This window comes from Falco punctatus (genome assembly GCF_963210335.1).
Source record: "Falco punctatus genome assembly, chromosome: 3".
Lineage (NCBI taxonomy): Eukaryota > Metazoa > Chordata > Aves > Falconiformes > Falconidae > Falco > Falco punctatus.
In genome coordinates this window covers 36203351-36216919 of record NC_137582.1, presented here as the reverse complement: position 1 = coordinate 36216919, position 13569 = coordinate 36203351, and the positions used below count along the sequence as shown (strand labels likewise).

Here is a 13569-nt window from a genome sequence, read left to right as displayed (position 1 = left end):
TAAAGGGTGTATTATTATGCAGAGTTTCAGGTGTTTTAAGTCTATTTAGAGAAATATGATACAGATATATTGCTGGCAATGCACAAAGAGGCGATAGGCAAGCTATGTGCTAGACATTGTGGATTTTACAATATGGAAATAAAAATTGATTCCATGAATGTTTAGTAGTAATATATGCAGTGTAGAAGGAAGGCTTGCTAAATAGAATTTTAAAAATGCAGAATTTATTGCAACTATTTTGGACTTTGGTAGGCAACATGAGCTTGTCATTACTATACCTTCCTGCTATCTATCTGATAGGAAAATGGAATTTTTATTTTAGCTCAGGATCAGTTACTTATATTTCCTTACTGACAAATAAAACTGAAATGGAATAACAAACCTTTTACCTATGGGCACCTCATTCTTAATAATTCTTGCTGGTTTTTGTCAGCATCAGAAAATATGTTGTCAAAAATGTCACAAAAAATATATTTACATGGAAGGTATTTAATTTCCCCCTGCCATACTGCTGATTTCACATGTGTTCTTTATCAATCAGAAAAGGAATCTAGATTCTTTATAAAGCAGAAGGAAACTCACCAGTTTTCTGATGTTAAAAATGTGGGGTTTTTTAAAAGGATTTTTCATCATGAGGCCTATATTCAAAATTACATATGTAGATAAATTAATTACATAAATTCTTGACCACTATAACTTTTTGCCAATTTTTTCCCCCCTAAATTATTGCCAAAGCAGTGTTGTTTCATATATATATATATATATATATATATATATATATATATATAAAGTTTATATACTAATTAGGCACTTAGGTTTTATTTTCTCACTGACTTGGCCAATTTTAATGACGTAAACCCCAGATTAGGAGGGCAACACCTACCTGAAATACCTACCACGTAATACCTCCCTGAAACAAATACATATGTAAGCTGAATGAAGGTGAGAGCTGCTTTTAAATCACAAAAAAAGTAATGAGATTGAGAGCTGCAAATGTAATGGAGACACAAGCAGGAGAGCAAGAACAAATAAGCTAGGAAATCAAAAGAACATGGGCATCAAAAGGCCACAAGATTTCGCAGTGACTCAGAAGTTGAAAGCCTTATAACCTGTAAGGAGAGGAATGTGAGAACAAGGCTCCCCTCCCTCCTTTATGCTGCTACATAAACTAGGATCACATAATTTAAACCCCCCCAAAACACTTAAACAAAAGCCAATTGAACAAAACTACCTTGTGCAAAGAAATCTTACCTACTTAGCAACAAAGGGAATAAAAGCAAAGGAAATGAACTGAGCATGAGAGTCACAGCCTCAGACCTGCTTCTTGAGATTATGCGTGGTTCCTGGAACGGGATCCATCATGGATTTGGCTTTACAGTGCCAGCCCAGCTCTGAAATTATTTCTGACACTTTGAAATAGCTATCACAGCATACCATAAGCAAAGCTTTATTGCTGTCAGAATCCACACTGGAAAAATAGATGGTTTATAGCTTCTGCTGCTCCATAAAGAGAAGCATCTGAGTAGGGACATAATTAAACATTCAGCATCTCTAGTGCTATGTGTAACGTGCAGGTAAATCAGCATGGATAACGGTGAAGAGGGCATGCAGTACAAGAACATACACAAAAAAAAAATAAAACCAGGAAAGCACATCCTTTTGCTGGCACTGAATAATAATCATCAAAATGAACTCTACAAGGACAGGTTACTGACACAAAAGGAAAGCAACTGTAAAGCATATACACACCCTAGATAAACCAACAGAATGCAGATTAGAGAGTGCTCCAGCTTTCCTATTCCCGAAGTTCCTAGGTATTAGAATTTCATAAAATAGTTCTTCTGCTCTTTCCACATGATTACATTTTGGTTATCTCGATGCAGCAAGATAATTGTATGCAGATCCAGAGGATTTTACATTGTTATCTCCTTGTAAATCTTTAATATACATAACCCTTTGTTTTCCTTTAAAAACAAAAAAATGTAATAAAACTGAAGTGGCTCTTCAGATTTTAATTGTGTTATTACCTGCTTTGGCAAGAAAAATTAAAAGTTTTGCTGGAAAAATTGAGAGAGTACCAAAATGAAAGTCCTCATGTTTTTTTAAAACTTCTAGAGGGCTGAAAAATTCAACTAAAATTTTATTATACCATTTGTATAAACAATTCCTATGACAGTATCAAAGCCTTGGAACTGGTCTTTTCCGGGATAAGACTTAAGGTTACAGAAAGGGTTGATTATTTAATATATTTTCTTCATAAATCTGTCTGATCTGTTGACTAGGTTTATGCTTTACCCAGGGGAGGAGCAGGTAGCTAGGACATGAACTCCACATTTCAGGCAGTCAGTCCAAGGACTATGGTAGTCCCGATGAAAGTAAAGCCGAGCTTCAGGTATTCCACTCATATGTATCCACATACACAGCCCTTTCCACATATCTAGCTCTTTCTTATTTTTCCTCCATCAAAAAGGAAGAATAACAAGAAACCCATCATGAGTTGCCACATCCTGTAAGATGAGATACCACATCCTATTCACTCTTTCAAGCTGACAGGTGAGACACTAACTCCTTTGGCATCACACATTTAAGAATCTGAAGGTGCTTATTCAATTAACGCAGAAAGGTAGGTGCCTCCTCCACTCACCTGCAGGTATGATCCAGAAAGTACCTACTTTAGAAACTGAGCAAAATCTCATAGAAGTTGAGATGCCGAGCTGAGTCCATGGATATATTCCATCTTGTGGAGAGAAGTCAAGCCATAAAGATGTTCACTGTCACTTGCAGGATCTATTGTTTTCAGTGAAATCAAGCCTCAAGGTGATGTTTCCTTCCAGTTTGATATTAGGTTCAAAATCAAGAGAAAGAAATTCAAACACCTTAGAATTTCTCCTTGCTAAGTTCCTGTACAAGTGGCTGCTTATCAGAAATGAGCCTTGTCAAGCTGGTGTTCTGGGTCCATTCAGCTTTTCAATAATTTTGATCTGCTCCTTCTTCCAAGGCAAAAAAAAAAATTGCAATAATTTTTCAAATTTTATTCTTTTTAAGAATGAATTTTGATGTTGCACTGTTTCCCCAACTTTTGTAATTTTAAGCAAACATCCTATGTTTTTGAGCAAAATTTACTGGGAAAGTTGCTCTGCTTTCTATTTGGCTACATTTCTCATGCCTTGTCTTGTGCTTTGCTACTGTTCAAGATCGTATTTCCCTGCACATAGAATCATATATAGTTCAGTAGTTTCTTGATGACAAAGTGTTTGGAAGACTTTAAGATGTTTAAAAAGTGAAATGTTAACATTGTGGGAAAAGAGTTTTCTGATTTATCAACCTGAAGATGAGGATTGCTGCTTGAATCATAAAACTCTACAAAACCAGGGAAAATAAAGTCCCGAACCCTTACAGATAGTCAAACACACACACGCAGAGCAAGCATGGATTTCAAATTCACAATTCCCGTTGTTTTTTTGTAAATTATTTTGACTAATAAGATAGTTCTCTCATCAGAGGTTGAAGCTTACTGCAATGTCTAATCCATGTTTTCCCAAAGAATCCACTACTGTAAGTGTATCCATAGAGTAAACACTTTTAAACCTGCCACCTGTTTTGAAACTCACAAGTTTTTTTGAATTACATGCACACGATAATTATCTTTCAGTCCTCAGGAAAAGTCTGTTTTCACCCTCAAAAGGTCTTCTGATGGCCTATCTGTGCTGTAGCTATGGTGTAACCTTTAGTTGTTTGGGGATTTCATATGACTACTCATCGTTATTGTTGCTGGGCACATTTTCTATAACATGGTGGATGATGGTCTGTGGTTAAAAAGAATTGTTTTGGCAGTGTTAATTGATGGGGCTGAAAATATTTTATGGTCTAAATTATTACCCTGATATTAATTTTTCTGAAGCAGTATGGTCCTACATGGCAGGAATCTCATATATGATGAAAATACATCGTACTAGAAAATGTATCAGCTGCTCATGGTTAACCCTAGAAGCACCAATTTTTTTTCTATTATGATGCATTTTCCCATTATAGGGAAGTGATATATTATATTATTTAAAGTCCATATTAAGGACAAGAATATGGACTGCCAGAATAAGCATCAGCTAAGGTAATCCCTTAGTCTATGCTCAGGTGCTTTACCAAGTGAAGCCAACTCCATCACAGGAGGCACAGAACTGCCTCCTGAGTGGTTTTAGCTTCCAGACCTTCATTTTGCCTCACAGCTGTAAACAAGATACTGCAGGTCTCGGATGATGTAAAGGCCACTAACTGGAAGTGTGCAATGAATAACAATGTTTACAATTGTAGCCAGAGAAGAGATCAATTTTGGAATATCCCTATTGTTTTTGAGCTAGGATTCAGCTAGTTAGAATGACACAAATTATCAATAATTATTTATACTGTGTGATCATGACTATTCAAATTAAATGGTTTATGGCCTGTGCATAACCTAGCAAGAAAATAATCTTCACGTTATTGCAGGCAGTATGTACACATCTTACAATATGGCATTGTCATACTGCATGGTAACCAGAGGGAGATATTTTTTCTTTCCTGTGTAGTCTTGAAAATGAGGAAAAAAGGACCTTAAATTTAATAATTTTCCGGCTGGTTTCACTCAAAAGCTCCTGTTGAATCTGCTGATAGCTTGAAAAGAACTTAATAAAAAGTTGGAAAAGGAGAGATTGAGTAGGATAAGTAATAAGAACCAAGGTGAAGAGAAACCCTGAAAGATAAATCTAGTGAAGTATCCTGAGCTTCGACAGAATCCCTTGAATTAGATGGCTCTCAAACCACTTCAGCTGAACGTGGACCCTGGAGTGCAATTTGCAGTGATACCAAATTGATAGAAATTGTTTTTCTATAAAGCACCTTGGAGTGTTAGCTTTGATTAATCAGAGGCAATTATCACAGCTAACAAAGCATAGCTACAAACACAGAGAAACTTCAGTCACGGCAAAGTTCACAGCCTTTTTGCACCTAGCCATATGAAGTTCCACAGGAACCTGGTCCACATGCAGGTCAATTTGTTGTATACTATTGCAAGTATATTTTCTAAGCACCACAGTTATCATGTCTTTGCTTCAAAATGAGATGAACTCAGTCACAAACACCTCTGCACTTGGCAATTTTGAAACCACTTGACTAGTTTCCTGTAAACATCCAAGCAACAGGATGTATAGGTTTCACAGTGCATCTGGACCAATGCTAGGGTCCTAAGCCAGCTTATAGATTTGGTGTAAATCAGTGCTAAACTGAATTACAAATGAAATCTTCTTTTAGATAGAACAGTTGCTGGTATTCTGGGCCCAGGCTTCTAATGAACTTTTTCATCTTTTTGCTCATTTTGCTGCTTTAAAATATTTCAAGCTAAATATAACCTAGTATGGAGAAGTAGGTTGGATTCTGTCCCCATCTGGGGAGGAGGTAACCTCTTCAACTGCCTCAGCTAACTCCATCAGGGAACTGTGGATCAAGGTCCTGCTCGCCACCCCGTGCTAAACTTAGAGATGCTTGCAAATAAACTGAATTCATTGATGTTTTCTATAAATACAGCAAGTTACAGGTTGTGGCAAGTCAGAGCTGAAAAGGGGGCTGATTCAGCCAGCTCTGCAATGGGAGCTGTGATATCTGGCACAGGGATCAGTGGTCAGATGGAGGCAGCAAATTCTTATAGCTCCTTGGTCTGACTGTAAACCAGACTCTACATTAGCTGTTTCAGGGCCAGAAGGGTGACCTGAATTCTTACTGCCTGTGTTCAAGAGAACAATTACATCACTTGAAATGCAGGCTGTCAAAGTTCCCCTGAGGTCTGCTTTCGACCGCTTTCTGCATGTTCAAAACCAGTCACTGAAATGCAGGACGTAAGATAATCACTGTTTTTTTGAAGTATTATTCTCTACATTTCATTTTTCTCAGGTAATGTCATAGACGTTTATTTTCATGGGTAGTAGGGGTGGAGATTTTTTATAGAATTTTACCATAAATCACAACTAGAACCTCCAAAACACACAAAAGAGTAATTGTTTCCTTATGAAAGGTATCAGAGCAGCTCTCCTTGAAGATCTATATCTTTCTTTTCCTAAGTGCTGTTGGAAATAATCCAAATATACTGGAAGCTATGCTTTCTATTTTGCAGTGAGGAAATGGAGGCAGGGGGACAGTAAGAATATAGGTCAGAAAATACTTTCAGAGCTGCAGAACAAATTCCTGGTTTACATGGCTGTCACAGCGCAATCCAGAATCCTAGGCAAGGAGCCTATGTATGTGCCCTGTGCCCATCGTGGGGTGGCCTGAGTTCCTCTGAATGATGACACAAGTACAGCAGCTACCAAGAGGAAATTCTTATCCTGAGAGGGAACATCAAACTCTGACTCTGAGCACCAAGGAGTTGCCATCCCCTCCAGTGAAGAAGCCCCGCTCATTGCTGAGCACCTGCTTAATTTAAGAACAACCACTGTCTTGTGGTGATGCCACCAATTGCCTTTTGCATAGCAGAAATAGGGAAAGGGAGGAGGGGGCATAGATTCACCCCCTGTCAGCCTGAGGATGTCCTTTGCCTCCTCTGAAGGCTTTCCCACACAAGACACAGAGAAAAGCGGCAAGGGAGCACCTACCCCTCCCTCCCCTCTGCTGTAGCTGTGCTACTGGCAAGTCAGGGATGGCTGAAAGATCATGAAGCCAACGCTAAAGAGCACAGGAAGAGACCATGACTGCATCCTACACAGAGGGTGGCAGGGGTGAGAACCCAGCCGTTCCTAGTGCTGTCGTCTTTGGCAAAGGCAGCCTTCACCATCACCACTTTCTTCTCTTTCTCCTTACCCTCTCATTGCTGTGAGGCAAGGGAGTGTTGTAAGACTGATTTCTGCCTCAGAGAGCTTGCAACACAACTTCAGTGTCACATTTCATAATCCTGTACCTCCTCCTTTTTACTAGGTTTTTGGGTTGTTTTTTTTTCCCCACACCATGCTTCACCTCTAAAATGACAAGCTAGGCTTAGATTAAGAACTGTAGCCTCCTCACCTGTGGTGCTGTCCTTCCTTCCACCCAGCAGCAAGCCATCAGAACCATTCTGCACTGTCCTCTTCAGAAAAGGTTTCAAGAGAAGAAGGAAAGCTTTATGTCTTCTGGCTCTTCTGGGGCAAACTGTGAGGCAGGGCTTTCAAGGAAAAATGAGTAGGATGATTTTTGTTTTGATTTATTTTTCTGTGTGGTGTTAATGCTCTGAGGTTAATCTCTCGTGTATTATGATTTGTACATAAGTCTAGCAGTGATGGCCAAGAAAATGTTGGCTGTCACAGTAAACTGTGCAAAATGAAATAGCATGAAGCAAGTGCTGAGGAAAAAGACTCAAAGAAGGTTTCGTTTTTTATCGAAAGGTATTGCCATCTCTGTAGAAAATTGATTCCTTCAACAGTCAAATCTAAAAAAAATGCATTAGGAATACAGAAAAAATATCCTTCTTTAAAAGCAAAAGGAGTAAAATGCAGTTATTTTGTCAGATTTGCAAGTTTCATTTTTCTTAAAAATGCAGTTGTAAATGAGTGTATATTTAAATTTACAGCGAAAGCAAAACGAAGAATAGTTTGGGATCAAAAAAATTGGGTTTTCTAGCTCAGCCTGTCCCATTATTTATGGCTTAGCAATGTGCATTATATAAATATAGCAATGAGCCTTTTAAAACCCAATTAAAGACCTGACCTACAGATTAAGTAGGGCCATCTTAATATTGCACATGAAAGGAATGTCCTGTGTTGCAGGCTAAGATAGCAAGAAACAGGAAGAACTGCTGTGGGTTTAATTTTCCAATGCTTATTCCAAAAATAAATAGATTTGTGGGAACAAATAAAGAAAAATGAAATTCGGAACTGATGACCTGTAAAGTTTTTGCTTTAAGTGCAATTGTTCCTTATCTGCAGTTCTCTAAGGAGCAGATAAAAATATTATGCAAAATGTTAATGACACATGACAGACTTAAAAAAAAAAAATTACTATCTTCCTTCTTTATACCAAAATTATAGCTATAAGAAAGCTTTAGTATTTTTTTCCAGATAGGGAGACAAAGCATTTTCTATTTTGTTAAATATTCCCTTTCATCCCGTTTATTTTCTATAAGAGAAAGAGTGAAGTACATTTATAATATGATAAGCAAATACAGACAATATCAAAGGATATGTGCTCAGTATTATAAGAATATTTTTACAGGTAGCTTTTTCCACTTCAGAAAAAACTACTTGCTGCTATTGCATTGCTCCATTTGTGATGTAGGATGAGAATTGATTGGGATGGGATGCTGCTTGCAGCTCAGGCAGTTGGGTTATATGCCCTCATTTAATTTGATTGTATAAACTTTCAGATCTGAAACTGTAGGCTGTTGGCATAAACAGTTGATCAAATTAAAATGCCTTCTTGGACAATAAGGAAACAAAGAAAATAGCTTTATCTGCTTATTATTTTTAAAACAGCCTTGCACTAAAGGAAAAAAAACCCCAAACAAACAACAGAAAAAAGATAGGAAAGATATGAAATGTGGAGGCACTTTTGAGAAGGGAATTTTCTTATCATAAAAATGTTGTCAGCTAATAGATGAATAGGTCAGTCGAACCAGCTCTAAAAATCCATGTGACACTGGTTACGGAGTGAAAGTGGATAAACAATCTACAGAATGTAATTTACTCTTTGAACATTAGTTTTACATTGAGGCAATATCCATGATCGGACTACAAATACTTTGGTTAGAATTACTGCACTTGGGGATAGATCTTTTATGAGCTGATCACAAATAATCCTGCTGCAGGTATATGTGTCTCCTAGTTTTGAAATAAGATCTTCAATGTTTGGTTCACACCACAGCTTTTGAATATCCTCACTAAGCTTATGCCAGAAAAAAAAAGACTGGAAGCCAAAAGGATCTTAATTCTCTGGGTTAAATCTGTTTAGGAGTTGTACTGCACACAAAGGATTAAAGATTTCTGCCAAATTTACATCCCTTTTCCTTTTCTGAGACCCCTTTAACTTTGTCCTATGCAATACCATTAGCAAAACTGTGACCCTAGAATGATGTGGGTTTGATTTGCTTGTAGGGTTTTAGAGAAGCATCTTTAGCAGTCATTGTACTTGCACCACATGCAATTCACGCAACCCAAGTTAAAATGCAGAACCTCATTCTAACTTTTTTGCAGGAAATTCTGGGAACATGTCCCCAAGAAAAATCCTGCAGTTGTGATTTCTTACATTTCTGTGTAATGATATTCCTGTATATAATGAATATCAGTGCTGCAATTTCGAATTACAAGAGTGAAAACCTAACTCCAGTAAAATTCAGTTTTCACTCTTTTTTTACATTTCCTAAATTGTTGTACTGTCTCTTTACAAATAAGGAGACGTCTTCAAGTGGGTGATTCCATTTTGTGCTTGTCTTTCCTGATCACCACAGCTGTAGTTTTGGCCAGGTTTCACACCGAAATGCAAGGATGCTTCCATGCCTTCAAGGAAGCAGGTCTCTCATTCAGCACAGAGAATCTCACTCTTGTGTTTGTCCAGGTCGGCTGGGACTCCAACCATCAGCTGTCTGGGGATGACAGGGGCCAAATCCTGTATTGCATGCTGAGTTCTTCTGCTACTTCTTTCACTGCAGTGGTACAGTGAGACTGTAATTATTATATTTGCCCTACTTATTGGAGTCCTTGCTGTGAGGTTTTTTCTGTACTCTGCCAGGTTCAGAAAAGGAAAATAAAGATAAAAAGAAAATACTGTGAGAGGTATTTACAATGCCTAATTTTATATATCTGTCTTTGTGTTCTGCATCTCCCTCTGAAGGCACTTTGTTTCTTTCTGTTGCTTCCATATGTCTTTAAGACTTTAGCTACAGAATCTCTGTTAGAAAATTAAAGGAGTTTAATGTCGATAATGTGAATTTTCCCTTAGGCTTATGATGGGGACAGGCTTATGACGGGTGTCCCCAGAATTTGTCTTTACCATTAAAGTAAGATCTCCTTTACAATTGGTGCTCATGTATGATTCAGTTTTTTGATTATATAAGTCTTATATTTTTCCATTTTAATTCTGTCATAGCCAAATAAATTCCAGTTGCTGGTAAATTATTTGAGCAATTTGAGTTCATATTAGAAACAAAGAGAAAAGCATTTGGAAATGATTTGGGCTTTAAGCCATCTATGTAATTTAATATGGATTACACTTACTGTTGCAAACAAATAGACTTCTGTAGGAGTGATTGTACTTATGGATTCAATCTAGTATGCAGGGTTAAATTTACTGTAAATTTCCTGAATTTTTCCTTGTAATTCAAAATGGCACAGACATAATTAAGACTGTTTTCAAAATCTGGATGTTAAACTACAGTAGTTAGTGGAAGTTTTGGGTTTAGTTATTCTTTCAATTATAGGTTTATTTCACTATGTATCCCATAAACAGGATTTTACAATAGAGAAATTTCAACAGCTTCAGCTTTAGAGTTCAGCGCTTCCATCTGTTAAATGAACTCAACTAAAATTCTTCCTCTGCACTTTGCTCTGTGTCCCTCCTTCTGCAGGTTTCTGTGCTATGTTTTAAAGGCTTGGAAGGTTAAAGAAAAATTTACAGAATGGGTTTCCAATAACAAGAGATTGGAAAGTGGCTGAGGCAAGTTTGAACAATGGTAATAAAATAACCCACTGATTATCCACTGTCAGGCACTGACAGCTAATGCATGTTCAATACGTGGCGAATGCTGCCAGTTTCATCAGACTGTCTCCATAATGTCATTGCTCATAACACTATATACTGTCATTTTAGCCTGAGACATGAACAATAGCTTTGTCACATGAAAAGCAAATATTCCCTGTGCTTTGTGTCTTCAGAATGACAGGATACACTGGTCAAAATAAGGATGGTCTGAGTGAAGGCTGAAATAAATTGTCCAGCATTTTATTATGCTAAGCCTTAAGATAAATAATGATTTGCCAGTCTATGTGTGGTCACTCTCTTGTTCTTGCTGCTAATAATCATGCTTGTGGCACTAAACAATCTATATAGCCAGTAATACATCAGCCCAGCAAATATGAATCAGTGAACCTGCTGAAAATTCTGTCTGAAATGCCCTTCCTCCATAAAGTCAGTGGAGCATAACACATCAAAATAAAGGTCAGCACAACCCCAGTTTAAACACTGCTAGTCGTCTTTGATTGGTTTTGACTCTGAGTCCCATTTATCAGTGTTAGCCACTGAAATGATCTCTGTATTTCCAAAGTGTTTCTAATTTGTTCCACTGCAGTCATTAAAAAGAAAGACAATAATTTTCCCTCTTCAATTTGTTCACCATCTTTAGCTTTCTCCAAATACAGTGTCCAGATTTACTCTTCAGGATTCCAGAAGTGGACAGGACTATGTTAGCATTACTACAACTACTACTACTACTACTACTACTACTACTACTACTACTACTACTACTATTTACTATTACTACTATTCCTGAATTTTTTAGTTACTCTTAGATACACAGTAACAGACGTAAGGAAAAGAACAGAGAATCCTAAAGAACACTTCTCCCAAATATTAGGTTTTTCTCAACCAGAACCATCAGGGAAGGCTAAAGTCAGGAGGTTTATAAAGTTTTTTACCACCTTGCTGGTGGGCAGCTAAGAAAAATAGGACTGAACATCTACAGTATGTGCTTTTAGCTTAAGGGCCAGTAAAACTGATGAAAAGGGTGAGAGTAGGAAATGCCATGAGCTGAAGAGAAAGAAAAAGACAATAAAGATAAATAGATTTGGTAGAAAGCCAGCCCCCTTTTGTTAGTTCACAGGAAACTGAAGCTGCCTTTAGCTGAAGATCTTTCCTGAGTGGATCAAAAGGCACGAAGGTGTTCGCTGTTGTCCAATTTTTTTGATTAAACACTCATAGTGCAGCTAAGGGCAAGATTCTCCTCTGGTTTAATCAATGGGAACATCACTATTATCTACAATAGGAGTGCTTATGGCCTGGTTTGTCTAAATGAATGCAATGTATATTCCTCTATGCAACATGAATATTCACAGGCCTCAAGCCCATTTGCAACTCTGTTTTCTATCCATTTGATGATTCAATTGCCAGCATGTTGTCATCTAGTGACACTTAATATACTGTGTGCTATCTGAGGCATCCAAACAGGGCTAGTACATATGTCACAGGACTTAGTGGGACCTGTGCCTCCTGGACTGGCAACAGCTGGCCAGGTTGATTGCCCTAGGGCATCTGAAATGACACTAGATGACTCTGCTTAGGTAAATGTTTTGCTGACCATAGCCTTCTGGTCTTCTTCCTCTGTAAAGGTGGCTTGCTGCTTGATTTAAGTCACAAAAATTAATGAGGAGTTTATTTTGTTCACAAAGAAATGTGCAATGCAGAGTACTGCTTTAAGCACTTGGTGGTGGTGGATCCATCTTTTTTTAACACCATTATTAGCTCTTTCAAAGTGAACAGATTCTAAAGTTCATCAATCTGTCTCTTGTACTGTTAATTGACAAGGTGTTTGAACCACCTTACAGTGCAAAACCAGAAGGGAAGCACTTACTCTCTTGACATTCGTTCTCTAACCCAGATTACTTTTCCTTTCTTTTGGAGGGCCCACACAGTGCTCATGCAGTTACCAATGCATTTTGGCAGTAGTGTGAGAGCTCTTTGATGTCTGTCAAGGGTCTGCATGGAGGACACATCCTTTGCTGGTGTAACTTGACATATGCCCAGTGAAATCACATAGTACATTAGCTCATTGCCTTCACCCTTGAGTTAAAAGAAAGAGAAAAGGAAAGAATCTTTGGGTTTAGTGGGTAGCTGAAGCAGATAATATCCTTAGAAAGGAACCATAAACCTCTGGTTTTGTGCTCCTTGGAATTCTGTGTTTGCTTTAGCAGCTCAGTTAAATAAGAGAGCAGGCTGGTAAGCATCACTTGTATAGTTTGGTAAGGTCAACAGCAAGACTGAATATCTCTTGCAGTGTGCAATTAAAAACCAAAATTGTTGATTACCACAGACTTAGTGTGAATCTTTCTTCCCACCTGAATTATAATGTGGTTTGATAGTTAAAGACAGATTTGTTAAGTCTGAAATTCATGGTTGAATAAAACCCGAATATAAAGATGAAACATGTTTTCAAGCATGTATAAAGGCAAACCTCTGAATCCCTACTCTGTGGTCTCAGATGCCTAATAAAGGTCGGGAGCTGGAAAGAATATAGAGGAGTAGAGTGATTGACTTATAGGGAGTTGTTCAAGGAGCTGAATGTTGATAGCTTGGACAGATAACAGCAGGATAAGGTAAGAGCCTCCAAATGCCTCAACAGTATAACCATGAAAAAATGCAAGGGATTATTAAGGCTGGCAAAAATGATATCAAATTTGCCATAGCAGGCAGTAATTAATAGCACTATAAGAAAACAAAAAAGTAAGGTATCCCTCTTTATAGCTGAGGATAGCTTAAACAGTTACATGCAATTACAGAGTTATTCAAGGTCACTCAGTATGTCTTTAGACAATCCAGGTAGAACAGAACTTAGGTTCTTTTTTTTTTTCTTTTTTTAAAAAAAAAAGAGAA

At 37.6% G+C, this 13569-nt stretch overlaps 1 long non-coding RNA gene across 4 annotated transcripts in view; it reads left to right on the top strand.

The window, feature by feature from the left end:
* Window positions 1–13569, top strand: part of LOC308061632 — a 158597-nt gene extending 145028 nt beyond the window's left edge. For all 4 annotated transcript variants that reach the window (XR_013927301.1, XR_013927302.1, XR_013927303.1 and 1 more), the window contains one exon: window positions 1–13569. This exon is cut by the window's left edge and continues 51100 nt beyond it. This is a non-coding gene — a long non-coding RNA (uncharacterized lncRNA).